General features: G+C 42.4%; 1 long non-coding RNA gene across 1 annotated transcript; it reads right to left on the reverse strand.

The window, feature by feature from the left end:
- Positions 1 to 82: 82 nt before the first annotated feature.
- LOC134729613 (uncharacterized) lies at positions 83 to 14,212 on the reverse strand. The gene is made up of 3 exons (XR_010110864.1): positions 13,798 to 14,212; positions 8,153 to 8,279; positions 83 to 204 (listed from the first exon to the last, which is right to left on the reverse strand). It is a non-coding gene; the product is annotated as an uncharacterized LOC134729613 (long non-coding RNA).
- Between the last annotated feature and the right edge of the window lie 206 nt (positions 14,213 to 14,418).

Raw genomic sequence — 14,418 nt, forward strand, 5'->3', positions numbered from 1 at the left:
AGGATTTATCCTTTTTTTTCAGTGTGCAGTTTATTGCTGAGAAGTGGCTGCCCTGCCAGAAAACTGCTATTCTCAGCTGTAACCACATTGACTAATAGTGAGTGGAAGTGCAGTGGATAAAAAGCAAATGTGTCTTCTCTGTATCTTTTTTCATTTATTGGCTGAAGAACAGGAGGATGCGGAAGATGGAAGAAAATATAATCTCTGAAAGATAATGAAGAAGCTCTCCTAAATAGACAAAAACCTCATAGGGGATTTTTTTTTCTCATTTTACTCTCTGCTTCTATGCGTTTAAATTTTTTTTTTTTTTTTGAGACAGTCTCGCTCTGTTGACCAGGCCAGAGTGCAGCGGCATGATCTCGACTAACTGCTACCTCCACCTCCTGGGTTCAAGCGATTCTGCCTCAGCCTTCTGAGTAGCTGGGATTACAGGTGTGTGCCACCACGCCTGACTAATTTTTGCATTTTTAGTTGTGGTGCGTTTTCCTCATGTTGGTGAGGCTGGTCTCGAGCTCCTAACCTCGTGATTTGTTCACCTTGGCCTTCCAAAGTGCTGGGATTACGTGCATGAGCCCCTGCACCTGGTGAGTTTTTACACTTTACATAGAAATAGGATTATGTGGACTGGGCACGGTGGTCTGTAATCAGCACTTTCAGAGGCTGAGGTGGGTGGACCACTTGAGGTTAGGAGTTTGAGGCCAGCCTGGCCAACACGGCAAAACACTGTCTCTACTAAAAATATAAAAATTAGCCAGGAGTGGTGGTGCGCGCCTGTAATCCCAGGTATGGGGGAGGCTGAGGCAGGAAAATCGCTTGAAACCAGGAGGCAGATGTTGCAGTGAGCCGAGATGGAGCCTAGGTAAAACTCCATTTCAAAAACAAAACAAAAAAATTTTGTGTGTGTGTTTTCCTGTGCTGGCTTATTTTACTTAGCATAATATCGTTCAGGTTCATGAATGTTGTTGCAAATAACAAGACTTATTTTTAAGGACTGAATAGCATTGCATTGTGTACATACACCACATTTTCTTTTTCCATTTACCTATTGATGGACATCTACGTTGATTCCATACCTTAGGTATTGTGAGTAATCTGCTTCTTTCCTTCTATTTTGTTTTGTTTTTGTTTTGTTTCAGATGGAGTCTCATTCTGTCGCTCAAGCTGAAGGGCAGTGCCATGATCTTGACCCACTGCAACCTCCGCCTCCAAGGTTCAAGCAATTCTAGTGCCTCAGCATTCCAAGTAGCTGAGATTACAGGTGTGCACCACCAAACCCGGCTAATTTTTGTATTTTTAGTAGAGGCAGGCTTTCACCATGTTGACCAGGCTGATTTATTTGTATATTTCTTTCTTCCTTTCCTTTTTTATTTCTAGAAGCATTTTAATTTTAAAATATAAATTATGACATGTAAAAGCCTTCATTTCTCTGTCTTTGATTACTATTATGGCTGATGAAAAAATAAGCTTTTTTGAAATTTCCTGGATAAAAGTTATTACTTTGTATTAACATAACTTGAGACAATGTAGAAATGAAAATGAACATTTGATAGTAAAACAGCAATTATCTAGCTCCTGGTAGTCATTTAGTCTCTCACCCGCTCTTTAGAACTTCCACCAAGACAAGAACTCTATTTTTTTTCCAAGAATGTGTGATGTAAAATCACACTCTTATCTTTTTGTTTTTGTGGCAGAAGTTGGGTATTTATGGTTATGAAAAAAAAGTCTAGGTCTCCTTTTAGTAGACAGGTGATGCTGGAAGCAAATATTAATAGTACATGGTATTTGGCCACATTTCAAATGGGTGATAGTGAACATTCACTGAAGTGTCATAGATGGCTCTTATTTGCCAGGTCAAATCTTCTTTGCGAGAAAGTCTCAGCCAACTGTTGTCAAGCATTTCTGGCGGTTCCTAGATACATGAACAAAACCTCACTAGGCTGGTTTACTGAGAGCAGAATTAAAAACACCCAGGTGCCAGGTTATTAAAAACATTTTTACATTTTTACATTTATGGAAAAAAAATGTGATGTGGTGTGTGGCTTGGTTTGAATACGTCTTCACTGAGCTAAGTAGCTGATTGAATTTACCTAACCTGAAGGGAAAAAAAAGAAAAAAGAAAAAACCTACACTGAAAAAACACACATGGAACTGCAAGACAGTGATTAAGAAAAACGTTTACTCATAAACTCTGGTATGCAACATCGATGTATCATTAAAAAAGTTTGTCAGTTTGGGCACGGTGTCTCACGTCTGTAATCTCATCACTTTGGGAGGCCAATGCAGGTGTATCGCCTCTCCCCTCTCCCCTCTCCCCTCCCCCCCTCCCCCCTCCCCTCTCCCCTCTCCCCTCTCCCCTCTCCCCTCTTTCCACGGTCTCCCTCTGATGCCAAGCCGAAGCTGGACGGTACTGCTGCCATCTCAGCTCACTGCAACCTCCCTGCCCGATTCTCCTGCCTCAGCCTGCCGAGTGCCTGCGATTGCAGGCGTGCGCCGCCACGCCTGACTGGTTTTTGTATTTTTTTGGTGGAGACGGGGTTTCGATGTGTCGGCTGGGCTGGTCTCCAGCTCCTAACCGCGAGTGATCCGCCAGCCTCGGCCTCCCGAGGTGCCGGGATTGCAGACGGAGTCTCGTTAACTCAGTGCTCAATGGCGCCCAGGCTGGAGTGCAGTGGCGTGATCTCGGCTCGCTACAACCACCTCCCAGCCGCCTGCCTTGGCCTCCCTAAGTGCCGAGATTGCAGCCTCTGCCTGGCAGCCACCCCGTCTGGGAAGTGAGGAGCGTCTCCGCCTGACTGCCCATCGTCTGGGATGTGAGGAGCCCCTCTGCCTGGCTGCCCAGTCTGGAAAGTGAGGAGCGTCTCTGCCCGGCCGCCATCCCATCTAGGAAGTGAGGAGCGCCTCTTCCCGGCCGCCATCACATCTGGGAAGTGAGGAGCGTCTCTGCCCGGCCGCCCATCGTCTGAGATGTGGGGAGCACCTCTGCCCTGCCGCCCCGTCCGGGATGTGAGGAGTGTCTCTGCCTGGCCACCCCGTCTGAGAAGTGAGGAGCCCCTCCGCCCGGCAGCCACCCCGTCTGAGAAGTGAGGAGCGTCCTCCCTCCTCGTATGGGAGGGAGGTGGGGGGGTCAGCCCCCCGCCCGGCCAGCTGCCCCGTCCGGGAGGTGAGGGGCACCTCTGCCCGGCCGCCCCTACCGGGAAGTGAGGAGCCCCTCTGCCCGGCCAGCCGCCTCGTCCAGGAGGGAGGTGGGGGGGTCAGCCCCCTGCCTGGCCAGCCGCCCCGTCCGGGAGGCGAGGGGTGCCTCTGCCCGGCCGCCCCTACTGGGAAGTGAGGAGCCCCTCTGCCCGGCCAGCCGCCCCGTCCGGGAGGGAGGTGGGGGGATCAGCCCCCTGCCCGGCCAGCCGCCCTGTCCAGGAGGTGGGGGGGGGCGCCTCTGCCCGGCCGCCCCTACCGGGAAGTGAGGAGCCCCTCTGCCCGGCCAGCCGCTCTGTCTGGGAGGGAGGTGGGGGGGCCAGCCGCCCCATCCGGGAGGTGAGGGGCGCCTCTGCCCGGCCGCCCCTTCCGGGAAGTGAGGAGCCCCTCTGCCCGGCCAGCCGCCCCATCCGGGAGGGAGGTGGGGGGGTCAGCCCCCCGCCCGGCCAGCCGCCCCGTCCGGGAGGGAGGTGGGGGGGTCAGCCCCCCGCCCGGCCAGCCGCCCCGTCCGGGAGGGAGGTGGGGGGGTCAGCCCCCCGCCCGGCCAGCCGCCCCGTCCGGGAGGGAGGTGGGGGGTCAGCCCCCCGCCCGGCCAGCTGCCCATCCGGGAGGGAGGTGGGGGGATCAGCCCCCCGCCCGGCCAGCCACCCTGTCCGGGAGGTGAGGGGCGCCTCTGCCCGGCCGCCCCTACTGGGAAGTGAGGAGCCCCTCTGCCCGGCCAGCCGCCCCGTCCGGGAGGGAGGTGGGGGGGGTCAGCCCCCCGCCCGGCCAGCCGCCCCGTCCGGGAGGTGAGGGGCGCTTCTGCCCGGCCGCCCCTACTGGGAAGTGAGGAGCTCCTCTGCCCGGCCACCACCCCATCTGGGAGGTGTACTCAACAGCTCATTGAGAACGGGCCAGGATGACAATGGCGGTTTTGTGGAATAGAAAGGGGGGAAAGGTGGGGAAAAGATTGAGAAATCGGATGGTTGCTGTGTCTGTGTAGAAAGAGGTAGACATGGGAGACTTTTCATTTTGTTCTGTATTAAGAAAAATTCTTCTGCCTTGGGATCCTGTTGATCTGTGACCTTACCCCCAACCCTGTGCTCTCTGAAACATGTGCTGTATCCACTCAGGGTTGAATGGATTAAGGGCGGTGCAAGATGTGCTTTGTTAAACAGATGCTTGAAGGCAGCATGTTCGTTAAGAGTCATCACCACTCCTTAATCTCAAGTACCCAGGGACACAAACACTGCGGAAGGCCGCAGGGTCCTCTGCCTAGGAAAACCAGAGAACTTTGTTCACTTGTTTATCTGCTGACCTTCCCTCCACTATTGTCCTGTGACCCTGCCAAATCCCCCTCTGCGAGAAACACCCAAGAATGATCAATAAAAAAGGAAAAAAAAAAAAAAAAGAAAAATGTTTACTCATAAACTCTGGTATGCAACATCGATGTATCATTAAAAAAGTTTGTCAGTTTGGGCACGGTGTCTCACGTCTGTAATCTCATCACTTTGGGAGGCCAATGCAGGTGTATCACCTCAGGTCATGAGTTCAAGACCAGCCTGGCCAATGTGGTGAAACCCCTTCTCTAGTAAAAATACAAAAATTAGCTGGGCATGGTGGCACATGACTGTAATCCTAGCTACTTGGCAGGCTGAGGCATGAGAATTGCTTGAACCTGGGAAATGGAGGCAGCAATAAGCCAAGATCACACCACTGCACTCCAGCCTGGGTGACAGATCATGTCTCTGTCAAAAAAAAAAAAAAATATATATATATATATATATATAGTCTAGGTAACTGTAATATGTAACTGTTACGGTGTACTCACCAAATGCAGATCTTTTGAATCATTGGCATGCACTGTGTGGCAGTAAAATTTCAGAGAATATGCAGTATATTTATAAATAGAAGATTCTAATAAGAAACTTTCCATAAGTAAGCCTTTAAAAGAAACTTGAGTTACTTTTTATGTTTTAAATGTATGCTATTCTTACACAAAATGAAACTGCTGCAATCCAACTTTAGAAGCAAAGAATAGTCTTACATTGTTAAATATGGAAAATATATAACTATTTTAAGAATAGGGTTAGAACCTCTGATATGTAAAACAAATATTAGGAAAAAAACTATGGTATTATTTGATATAGGCTGAAGTAAGTAGATGAAAATTCTATAATTCCTTTTTGCCTGCAGCAAATTTAAATTTATAAGTAATTATTTTAGTAAATATGGAGTGCCTACTAATTATCTAATTTATTTCAGGCATACCATGCAAATTCTAGCATATTGTCCTAACTGTATAAATCTAAAATTATAGACAAATTTGATATAGAAAATAGAAAGTAAAAATGTATAGGGAGAGTGACCATCAGTAAGATGAAAAGACTAAAAGTGCTCATTTTCATCTCCCCTTACAGCAAAACAATGTCAGCCTTCCCTGACATGCCTTTATTAGAGAACGAGACATTATGGCTCACACCTGTAATGACAGCTACATGGTACATTAAGGTTATGGAACTGCTTCAGGCCAGGATATGGAGACCAGCCTGGGTTATGTAGCAAGACGCCATCTCCAAAATAATGTCTCTAAGAGTTATTTGAGATCCAGGGATGCAGTTGTGAAACACTGTTAAAGCTTAAGATTGAGAAGTGTTCTATTCAGAAGGCAGGTCCTCATTTATGTGGGAAACTACAGGACCCCTCTTCCTGGCTACAGACCAGGATCGGGTTCACCCAACTTGGTCCCAGTAAGAATTCAGAACTTACTCTGTAACCATCCCAAATTCCTCCCAGGTACAGTCTGGCAGAGGTCTTGCCATTCCAGGTTCAAGTGATTCCCCTGCCTCATCCTCCCAAGTAGTTGGGACTACAGGCACATGCCACCATGCCCAGCTAATTGTTTGTATTTTTAGTAGAGACGGGATTTCACTGTGTTAGCCAGGATGGTCTCGATCTCCAGACCTCATGATTTGCCTGCCTCAGCCTCCCAAAGTGTTAGGATTACAGGCATGAGCCACTGCAAAAATTTTATTTTCTAAAGCATTAAATCATAAATTTCTGAGGAAAAAATTAACCAAGGAGGGAAAAAATCTTTACAATAAAGAAAAAATAAAAAAATTAGAGAAGATACAAATAAATTTTAAAATACTTTGTCTATGGATTGACATAATATTATTAAAGTACCACATTATCCAAAGTAATCTATAGATTCAATAAACTTCCTATCAAAATTGCAGTGATTTTTTTTCACAGTAATGGAAAATACAATTCTAAAATTTACATGAAACTAAAATAAACTTTGAATAGCCAAAGCAATCATGAGGAAAAAGAACAGAGCAGGAGGATATCATACTTAAAATTTCAAACTATACATTTCAAGACTATATAGTAATAAAAACAGAATGTACTGTGCAGAGAAATGAATCAAAAAAATGCAACAGAAACTACTACTCTCACACATTTCAGACTTGATGCAAAAAGAGATCTAATGCATAATTTTCTTTTTTTCTTTTTTTTTTTTGAGACGGAGTCTCACTCTGTCACCCAGGCTGGAGTGCAGTGGCATAATCTCTGCTCACTGCAACATCTGCCTCCAGGGTTCAAGTGATTCTCATGCCTCAGCCTGCCTAGTAGCTGGGATTACAGGCACCCACCACCATGCCTGGCTAATTTTTGTATTTTTAGTAGAAACAAGGTTTCACCATATTGGCCAGGCTAGTCTCAAACTCCTGACCTCAGGTGATCCACCTGCCTCGGCCTCCCAAATTGCTGGGATTACAGGCGTGAGCCACCACGCCCAGCCTATGCAGTCTGTTATATGTCATGAAGACGAATTTGGCTCTCCCTGTGAAGCTGAAAGAAGCTCAGTGAAAGAAAAGTAGAATCCTTATTTAAAAGCATCAGACAGAAGATGCCCCTTTGTGAGAGCAAATTAAAAACAAAAAAATAAACAAACAAAAGCAGCTTTCCACGAATGATTTCCTTTGGAACACAGCTTCCCAAATCACATTTAAGGACTGACTTTCTCTTTTACCTTGGGACTTATTATCTGTGTTGTCTGTTGTATTCATTTTCTTCTTCTTTTTTTTTTTTTTTTTGTTTTTTTTGAGATGGAGTCTTACTCTGTCACCCAAAATGGAGTGCAGTGGCATAATCTTGGCTCACTGCAACCTCTACCTTCTGGGTTCAAGCGATTCTCCTGCATCAGCCCCCTGTGTAGCTGAGGTTACAGGTGCATGACACTATGCTTGGCTAATTATTGTATTTTTAGTAGAGACGTGGCTTCACTTTGTTGGTTAGGCTGGTTTCAAACTACTGACCTTGTAATTCACCTGCCTAGGCCTCCCAAATTGCTGGGATTACAAGTGTGAGCCACTGAACCCAGCCTGTTGTATTCATTTTCACTCTACCTATCTGGGGGTTTGGCAATCATCTCATGTCTCTTCATAGTCAAAGGTTTTTTTTCCTTGACAACAATACCTGTTTATTAAAAATAAATACCATGAATCTTGCTCATATTCTTCAATTAGAAGCTAGTAATGTGCTAAGCAGAGAGGATGTAATAAAATAGTCTAGTAAATTAATACCAAAATACTAATTCATAATAGAATTTTCTAAATATTTAGAAAATACTTCCACTTTTTAGGTTTCTTAATTTTACTACCTGGTACTACTGAATCAAAAATTGGTGGTGGCAATTAGATTTTCAGGTGGGGGCAACAATACTTCATGCCAGTAAATTTTGGAATTGCCACTAATTTAGAGTGGAGAATACACTCAACTGAGGAATGTGGAAAGTTTGGATTAAGATGAAACATCTCGAAGAAATTATCTTCTAAATGAAAGAATCCTGAAGATTTTCTGGAAAAAGGGCATCTGAAACTCTATTATCCAAAGAACAAAGTACTAAAAAACATTCCACAAAAAAGGGAAATAAAACTTTTAGGGTATATTATGAATTATGTATTAAAGTTATACTCACAAAGGAAGACCAAGTTTCTGTAGTTCTGAAACTTCACATCCCTATATAAATTCCGCTGTGCAGTGTCCAGGCACTGCCACTCCTCCAGAGAGAATTCTATGGCCACATCTTTAAATTGCAATGGTCTCTGGAAAACACACACACATACACACACATTTTTACCAAGTGGCCATAGGTGGAATTTTTAATTTGACTTAAGGTGAAATGAAAGAGTAAAGACAAATGGTTCTGACTTATAAGACTCACTAAAATTATCCAATAAAATAATTTTCATCACAGAAATATAATGTATTCTCTAACTCTGAGAAAAAACAGCAGCATAAGATACACAACATCAGTTCATATGTGATATTTTTGTAGATAATAAAGTATGAAATTAAAGGCATGAACATGTACATTTTTGAGTGCTATATTTACATCATATGAAATGAGTTGTGAATATTTTTCAAAAGGAAAAGACAAGTTGAGTTAGAAGGCACCTCAAATTTTAATATGTACAATAAGCTGAAGACCTTCTCATGCAGGTTTTTTTTATATTTTTCCCCAGAAGAGCTGGAATAAAGTCTGATTTATTTATTTATTTTTAGTTTTTTTGAGATGGAGTTTCATGCTTGTTGCCCAGGCTGGAGTGCAATGGTGCAATCTTGGTTAACTGCAACCTCCACCTCCCAGATTCAAGCAATTGTCTTGCCTCAACCTCCTGAGTAGCTGGGATTGCAGGAATGTGTCACTATGCCTGGCCAAATTTTTGTTTGTTTGTTTGTTTGTTTGTTTTTGTATTTTTAGTAGAGATGGGGTTTTTCCATGTTTGTCAGGCTGGTCTCAAACTCCTGACCTCAGGTGATCTGCCCACCTCGGCCTCCCAAAGTGCTGGGAATATAGGCGTGGGCCACCACACCCGGCCGATTTTTTGAATTTCTAACAGGCTCATCAGTAATGCCAATGTTTTTGGCCCAAGAAGGATATGTTGTCAAACATCCAGGAAGTGGAAGTGTCGGTGTTTTTCCCACTTTTTCTAGCCTGTAAACAAAGATAAGAGTCTTCATTTTCCAAAGAGAAATATGTAGAAAAAAATAAGAAAAAAGGGCAGCTGCCAGATTGAATGTGATGGTTTATGCACGCCAGCAGCATAAACATACTTAATAATACAGAGAAAAATAATTAACTCTATAGTGAAAAATCAGAGAGCTATTTCACCAATTGAATCATTAACTATTAACTGCACTAGGACAAATTTTTATTATGTGCTAATGCACACAGAAGAACACAGCATCACTCTTGAAATATTCCTCCCCAAAAAGTAAATTATAGTCTGAATTTATGCAAACTTCAAAACACAGATAACTCCTATGTTCTGTAATTTTTAGTAGTAATTTTAAGTAGGCTTCATTTAACACCCTAGAGAGCAGGTATCTCCTAATAATTTTTTTCAGAACTTTCTGGGTAATAAATGCCATCCCATTTAAATAGGCATTTTTTTTTTTTTTTTTTTTAGACAGAGTTTCGCTCTTGTCACCCAGGCTGGAGTGCAATGATGCAATCTCGGCTCACTGCAACCTCCACCTCCCGGGTTCAAGCGATTCTCCTGCCTCAGCCTCTCAAGTAGCTGGGATTACAGTCACGCGCCACAATGCCAGGCTATGTTTTTGTTTTGTTTTGTTTTTTGTATTTTTAGTAGAGATGGGGTTTCACCATGTTGGTCCGGCTGGTCTCGAACTCCTGACCTCAGGTGATCCACCTGCCTCAGCCTCCCAAAGTGCTAGGACTACAGGTGTGAGCCACTGCATCCAGCCTAAATAAACATTTTCTTAATCCTGTTCTGCATAGAGCTAATTGAACACACAGATGGAGCCTAAACATTACATGTCCACCATCCTTACTAAGGACCACAGTTTTTCCCAATAGAAATCTTGAGTATCCACATCTTTCCATGTTCAACAGCCACAAAGGGAACATTTTTAATGTTATGGGTCATAAATTCTTGCTGGGAATTTTGCATGGCATATAAGAAGCTATCACGTTGAGAATGTAGAGAAGGCTCTGGGATATAGGAAAGAAACATTTTTCAGAGACCCTTGACTATCATAATTTTAACAAGTAGTTAAACCAAACTCATTAGGGAGCAAAAACACAAGCAGAGAAGGAAAGGTTTGTGAGTAGTAAATTCATGGCAGTCCAGGAGGCAGAGTGGACACAGTTCTTCATCTGACACCTGTTTACCTAAAGAAAAGCCTTTTTTTTCTTTCTTATTTTTCTCTGGAATTTTTTCTGAGATTCTCTGAACGAATTACACCCCCAGCTTGAGAATATGCCTTTAAAAGTGTCAGTGCCGCATGTTTACCTGCTAGCATGACATCAACTGGCAGAAAAACAAAGACAGAAAAAGTCCACCCATTTCTGTCCTTTAAAACAATGAGACTCAGAAACAGTGAGCTGCTCCATGAAAATAAAAATGTATGTCTTTTGCTGGCCTCAGGTGCCCTCCCCTACCACAGACACCAGTAATTTCTCCTACAGTAATGGAAATATGCACCAAACTGACCTGTCCCTACCAAATTCAAACAGAACAGGCCCTGTGACCACCCACCCTTTAGTGCAAAGGTGGAACTTAACTCTCATGAATGTGTTTTGAAGCAATCATACTTGATTCTGGTCTCACGTTAGAGCCATATGAGGCCCTTCATTAAACAACATGGATGCTTCCACCCAGAAAAATAATCAAGCTGTGGAGAGGGCATAAGAGATTTCTGCAAATTGGCCGTGTGATCCTAATGAGAAGCCTGGGCTGATAATCACTAAGCTAAGCATTGCCTCTCAAGCTTTAATGAGCTTATAAGTCACTTGGTAATTTTGGCTCCACTTTATGTAATGTGATTCTGGAGGCTTGAAAAGGGTCCAGGAATGGGTGTTTTAAACAAGTCCCCTGTCAATGCTGATGTTGCTCCCCCTGGGCTCATTATTAGCATTAGTCAGAGAAGCAGGCACAGCTCAGGGTCCCTTACCCTTAGCACTTTTGTCACAACCAAATACTTCTGGCGCAAATAAGGACAACCCATCTCCATCCTAAAATTTTATATTATTTGCTGGCTCTTTAAAGTTTACAGATGAAACAGCGACCTGGAATCTACACTTCAATTAGCAGCAATTACAAAAGGATTTGTAAAGACAACAAGAGAGGGACAGAGAGTGGGCTGATACAAAGTTGTCTGTCAGAAATTTTTATTTATTTAAAGAAATAACTTTGATTATTGATTAGATATATATCATTATGGTTTAGGGTATGAAATATAATGTCCAATATGGCATTATTATTTTAATTTATAGCTACTTGTGGCAATAGCAAACATTTTCAAGAAATGAATAAATAGTTCAAAGTGGGAGAAAGACAAATGCACTTTCACTTTAATGTCTCTCTGAGTTTGATAACCAGAAAGACTTGCATTTTTCAGATAAAAGTTTTTTATTTCCCAAATCTCAAGACCTGGATTCAAAATTGGGAGCTACAGATTTAGGGCCTGAATGGCTGGAGTTGCAGCAGGTGTTAGCTGCACATTTGTGGGCATTTTGGCAAGAGGAGGAAGGGGAAAGTGGAGATTCTCATGTCTCTATGTCTACTCAATGCACACACGTTACTCTGATTGGGTTTCTGGGCTCCATAGTCACTGAATTGCTTTCAGGTTTGAAGATAAAAGAGTCATTGAAAAAGGTAAAATGATTGATTGCTGCCCGTGAAGTTTGTAGAAATTTGGTCTAGCTTCTCTAGAAATGACTGTAGAGGACTACAGATAACAAATAGGTTGAGACACAATTCTGCCTGCATATTTAGGGGACAGCATGCACTGTGCTGTGCAAGTGTCTGTTAACTGGAAGCCTGAGAGAAAAAGTCCCCTCTAGAGTAAATTCTGGATGGCACCTTATGTGTTTATATCATGTCTGGTAATTCTAGACAGTGTTTGGAAACAATAATTAAAAGAAAATTTTTCTCCAGTCCCAGAGAAACTCCACAATAATAGAACAGAAAGAAAATGCTTTTATTACACAATTAAACTTGAATGTGATGTCCATATACTCAATCTGCTTAAGAGACTGCAAAGACAGAAAGATGGTTACCATAATTAGTTCACAAGTAGAAGAATTTCCAGCACCATGTCATACATAGTTCATCCTAAATTCACCTGGAGATTGAAGAGGCCATCTGTGTATGCTGATTGCTTATATTCAATGCTGATAAACTTTTCACATCCTCATAACAGGAGGTAGTTTAGTAGCTTGAAGCCAGGTGTCTGCTGAAGCTAGGCTTTCACTCTGCTACAAAAATGGTTGAATAGTGTTCTATCTTTTTGGCTATTTACATTTTAGAGCTGTGGCTCTGTACTCCCTGGCACTGGGCTACAGCACTCCTGCTCGCTTTCTCCTGGTTGCTAGTGTCTTCTCTTGACCTCTATGCCACTGAGGCACAGCCCAGAGCACAGCTCCCATTTTATATGAACCCCATTTGCCACAGCAGCACTCTAGTGTCACATCAGAGAGGGAAGCCTGAGCTGCAGGAGGAGAGCCTGCAGGCCTCCTGGGTAGAATTACACCTTCACAATAATCAAAATAAGACCAGTGTTTCAGTCTCAGGTTCTACTTATAATGGTGACAAGGAAATAATACTGCTAAATTTCCAGCATGAGTCCAAATAGAGATAGCTCCAAAAGTTCTTTCTGTGACAGCCCACCTCATTGAGACACCATGGAATACTAACAGGGCTTCTGAAACAGACAAAGCATTGGAGAGAAAAACAGATCTCCATCTGGGCAAGATGATTTTGACAGAAGTTAAAACGATCTTAAGAAAAAGCTCAGAATACATATAAGATTGACTAAGTCAGCCAGAAAATACTCCCCTAAAAGAAATTTCTCTCTAAACACCCAATGTGCACAGTTACTCTCAGCATGAGAAACATGAGCTTTATGAAGAAAGGTGGCAGATTTTCAGAAGAATTTTATAAAAGTTTCTTTTCCATCTCTGCTGCTCTCTCATGTCCTAGCCATTGAATGGGGGTTCTATATTGAAATACATCTGACAACTTCCAACAACACTTTTTGATGAAGAAATATAATTTGACTATGTTCATATAGTGGAATATATTAGAACTTGCAACATAGCTAACTGAATAGCTATTATGGTGTTTGGGTGGCCACATCACCTGTCTTTATTTTTCCTGTAATAGCAGCATTCCAACTTAGAGAAATAAAAGATACCAAAATTGTGTTTACTTTTAATTATTCCTATTGAATAAAGTAATAAGCATGTCAGACTGATATCTATCGTAACAATAAATTTTGTTTGGATATTATATTAGATATAAATATGTAAGTATGAATAATTTTAATGAACTAGTCATAATGTATGTGGCATTTTTAAAAATTGTAACTATACTTCAGTTAAAACACTTTATATTTCAAAAGCATAAATAACAATATTGAAATAATTTAGGTGATTCATTCAAAGTAAGTATTGGGGCTTTATATTCATACTATTGTAGAAAATACTGCTTATGGCTCATGCCTGTAATCCCAGCACATTGGGAGGCTGAGGTGGGTAGATCACCTGAGGTCAGGAGTTCCTGACCCCATCTTTACTAAAAATACAAAACTTACGCAGGGTGGTTGTGCACGCTTGTAATCCCAGCTACTTCGGAGGCTGAGGCAGGAGAATTGCTTGAACAAGGGAGGAAATGGTTGCAGTGAGCCGTGATCATGCCACTGAACCCCAGCCTGGGCAAGAGAGTGAGACTCTGTCTCAAAAAAAAAAAAAAAAAATTGTTTAATTTTTATGAATGCAGGTTTTCTGCAAACACTACACATAACTATGCTAATTGTTCTGAAGTAATAAATAGAAAGCAAGGTACAACTACAGACTCCACTGTTCAGTTTATGCACTGAACTGTTCTTGCTTTTGCAGTGTAAGTATTTCTGCCTGCAAATACTGGATAATTACCTTGGATCATCAGATTTCTATCAAAGAAATTTAGTATCTTTTAGTCTTTATTTTGTATTGCTAAATTTATCTGTGTGTTAAGCTTCTGTGTGCTCTTAAAATGAGGTTTTATCTAAACAAACCTGTGTCTACTTTAAAAGACTAAACATGAAAAAACTAAACTTTTCAGAACCAAAAACAAAGCAATAAATCTGAAGTACTAGATAAAGATAGTCTGGAGTGAGATTTATTTAGCTCTTTTTTTTTTTTTTTTTTTTTGAGATGGAGTCTTGCTCTGTCGC

The sequence above is a fragment of the Pan paniscus genome, chromosome 20 (genome assembly GCF_029289425.2).
Source record: "Pan paniscus chromosome 20, NHGRI_mPanPan1-v2.0_pri, whole genome shotgun sequence".
NCBI classification, from domain to species: Eukaryota; Metazoa; Chordata; class Mammalia; order Primates; family Hominidae; genus Pan; species Pan paniscus.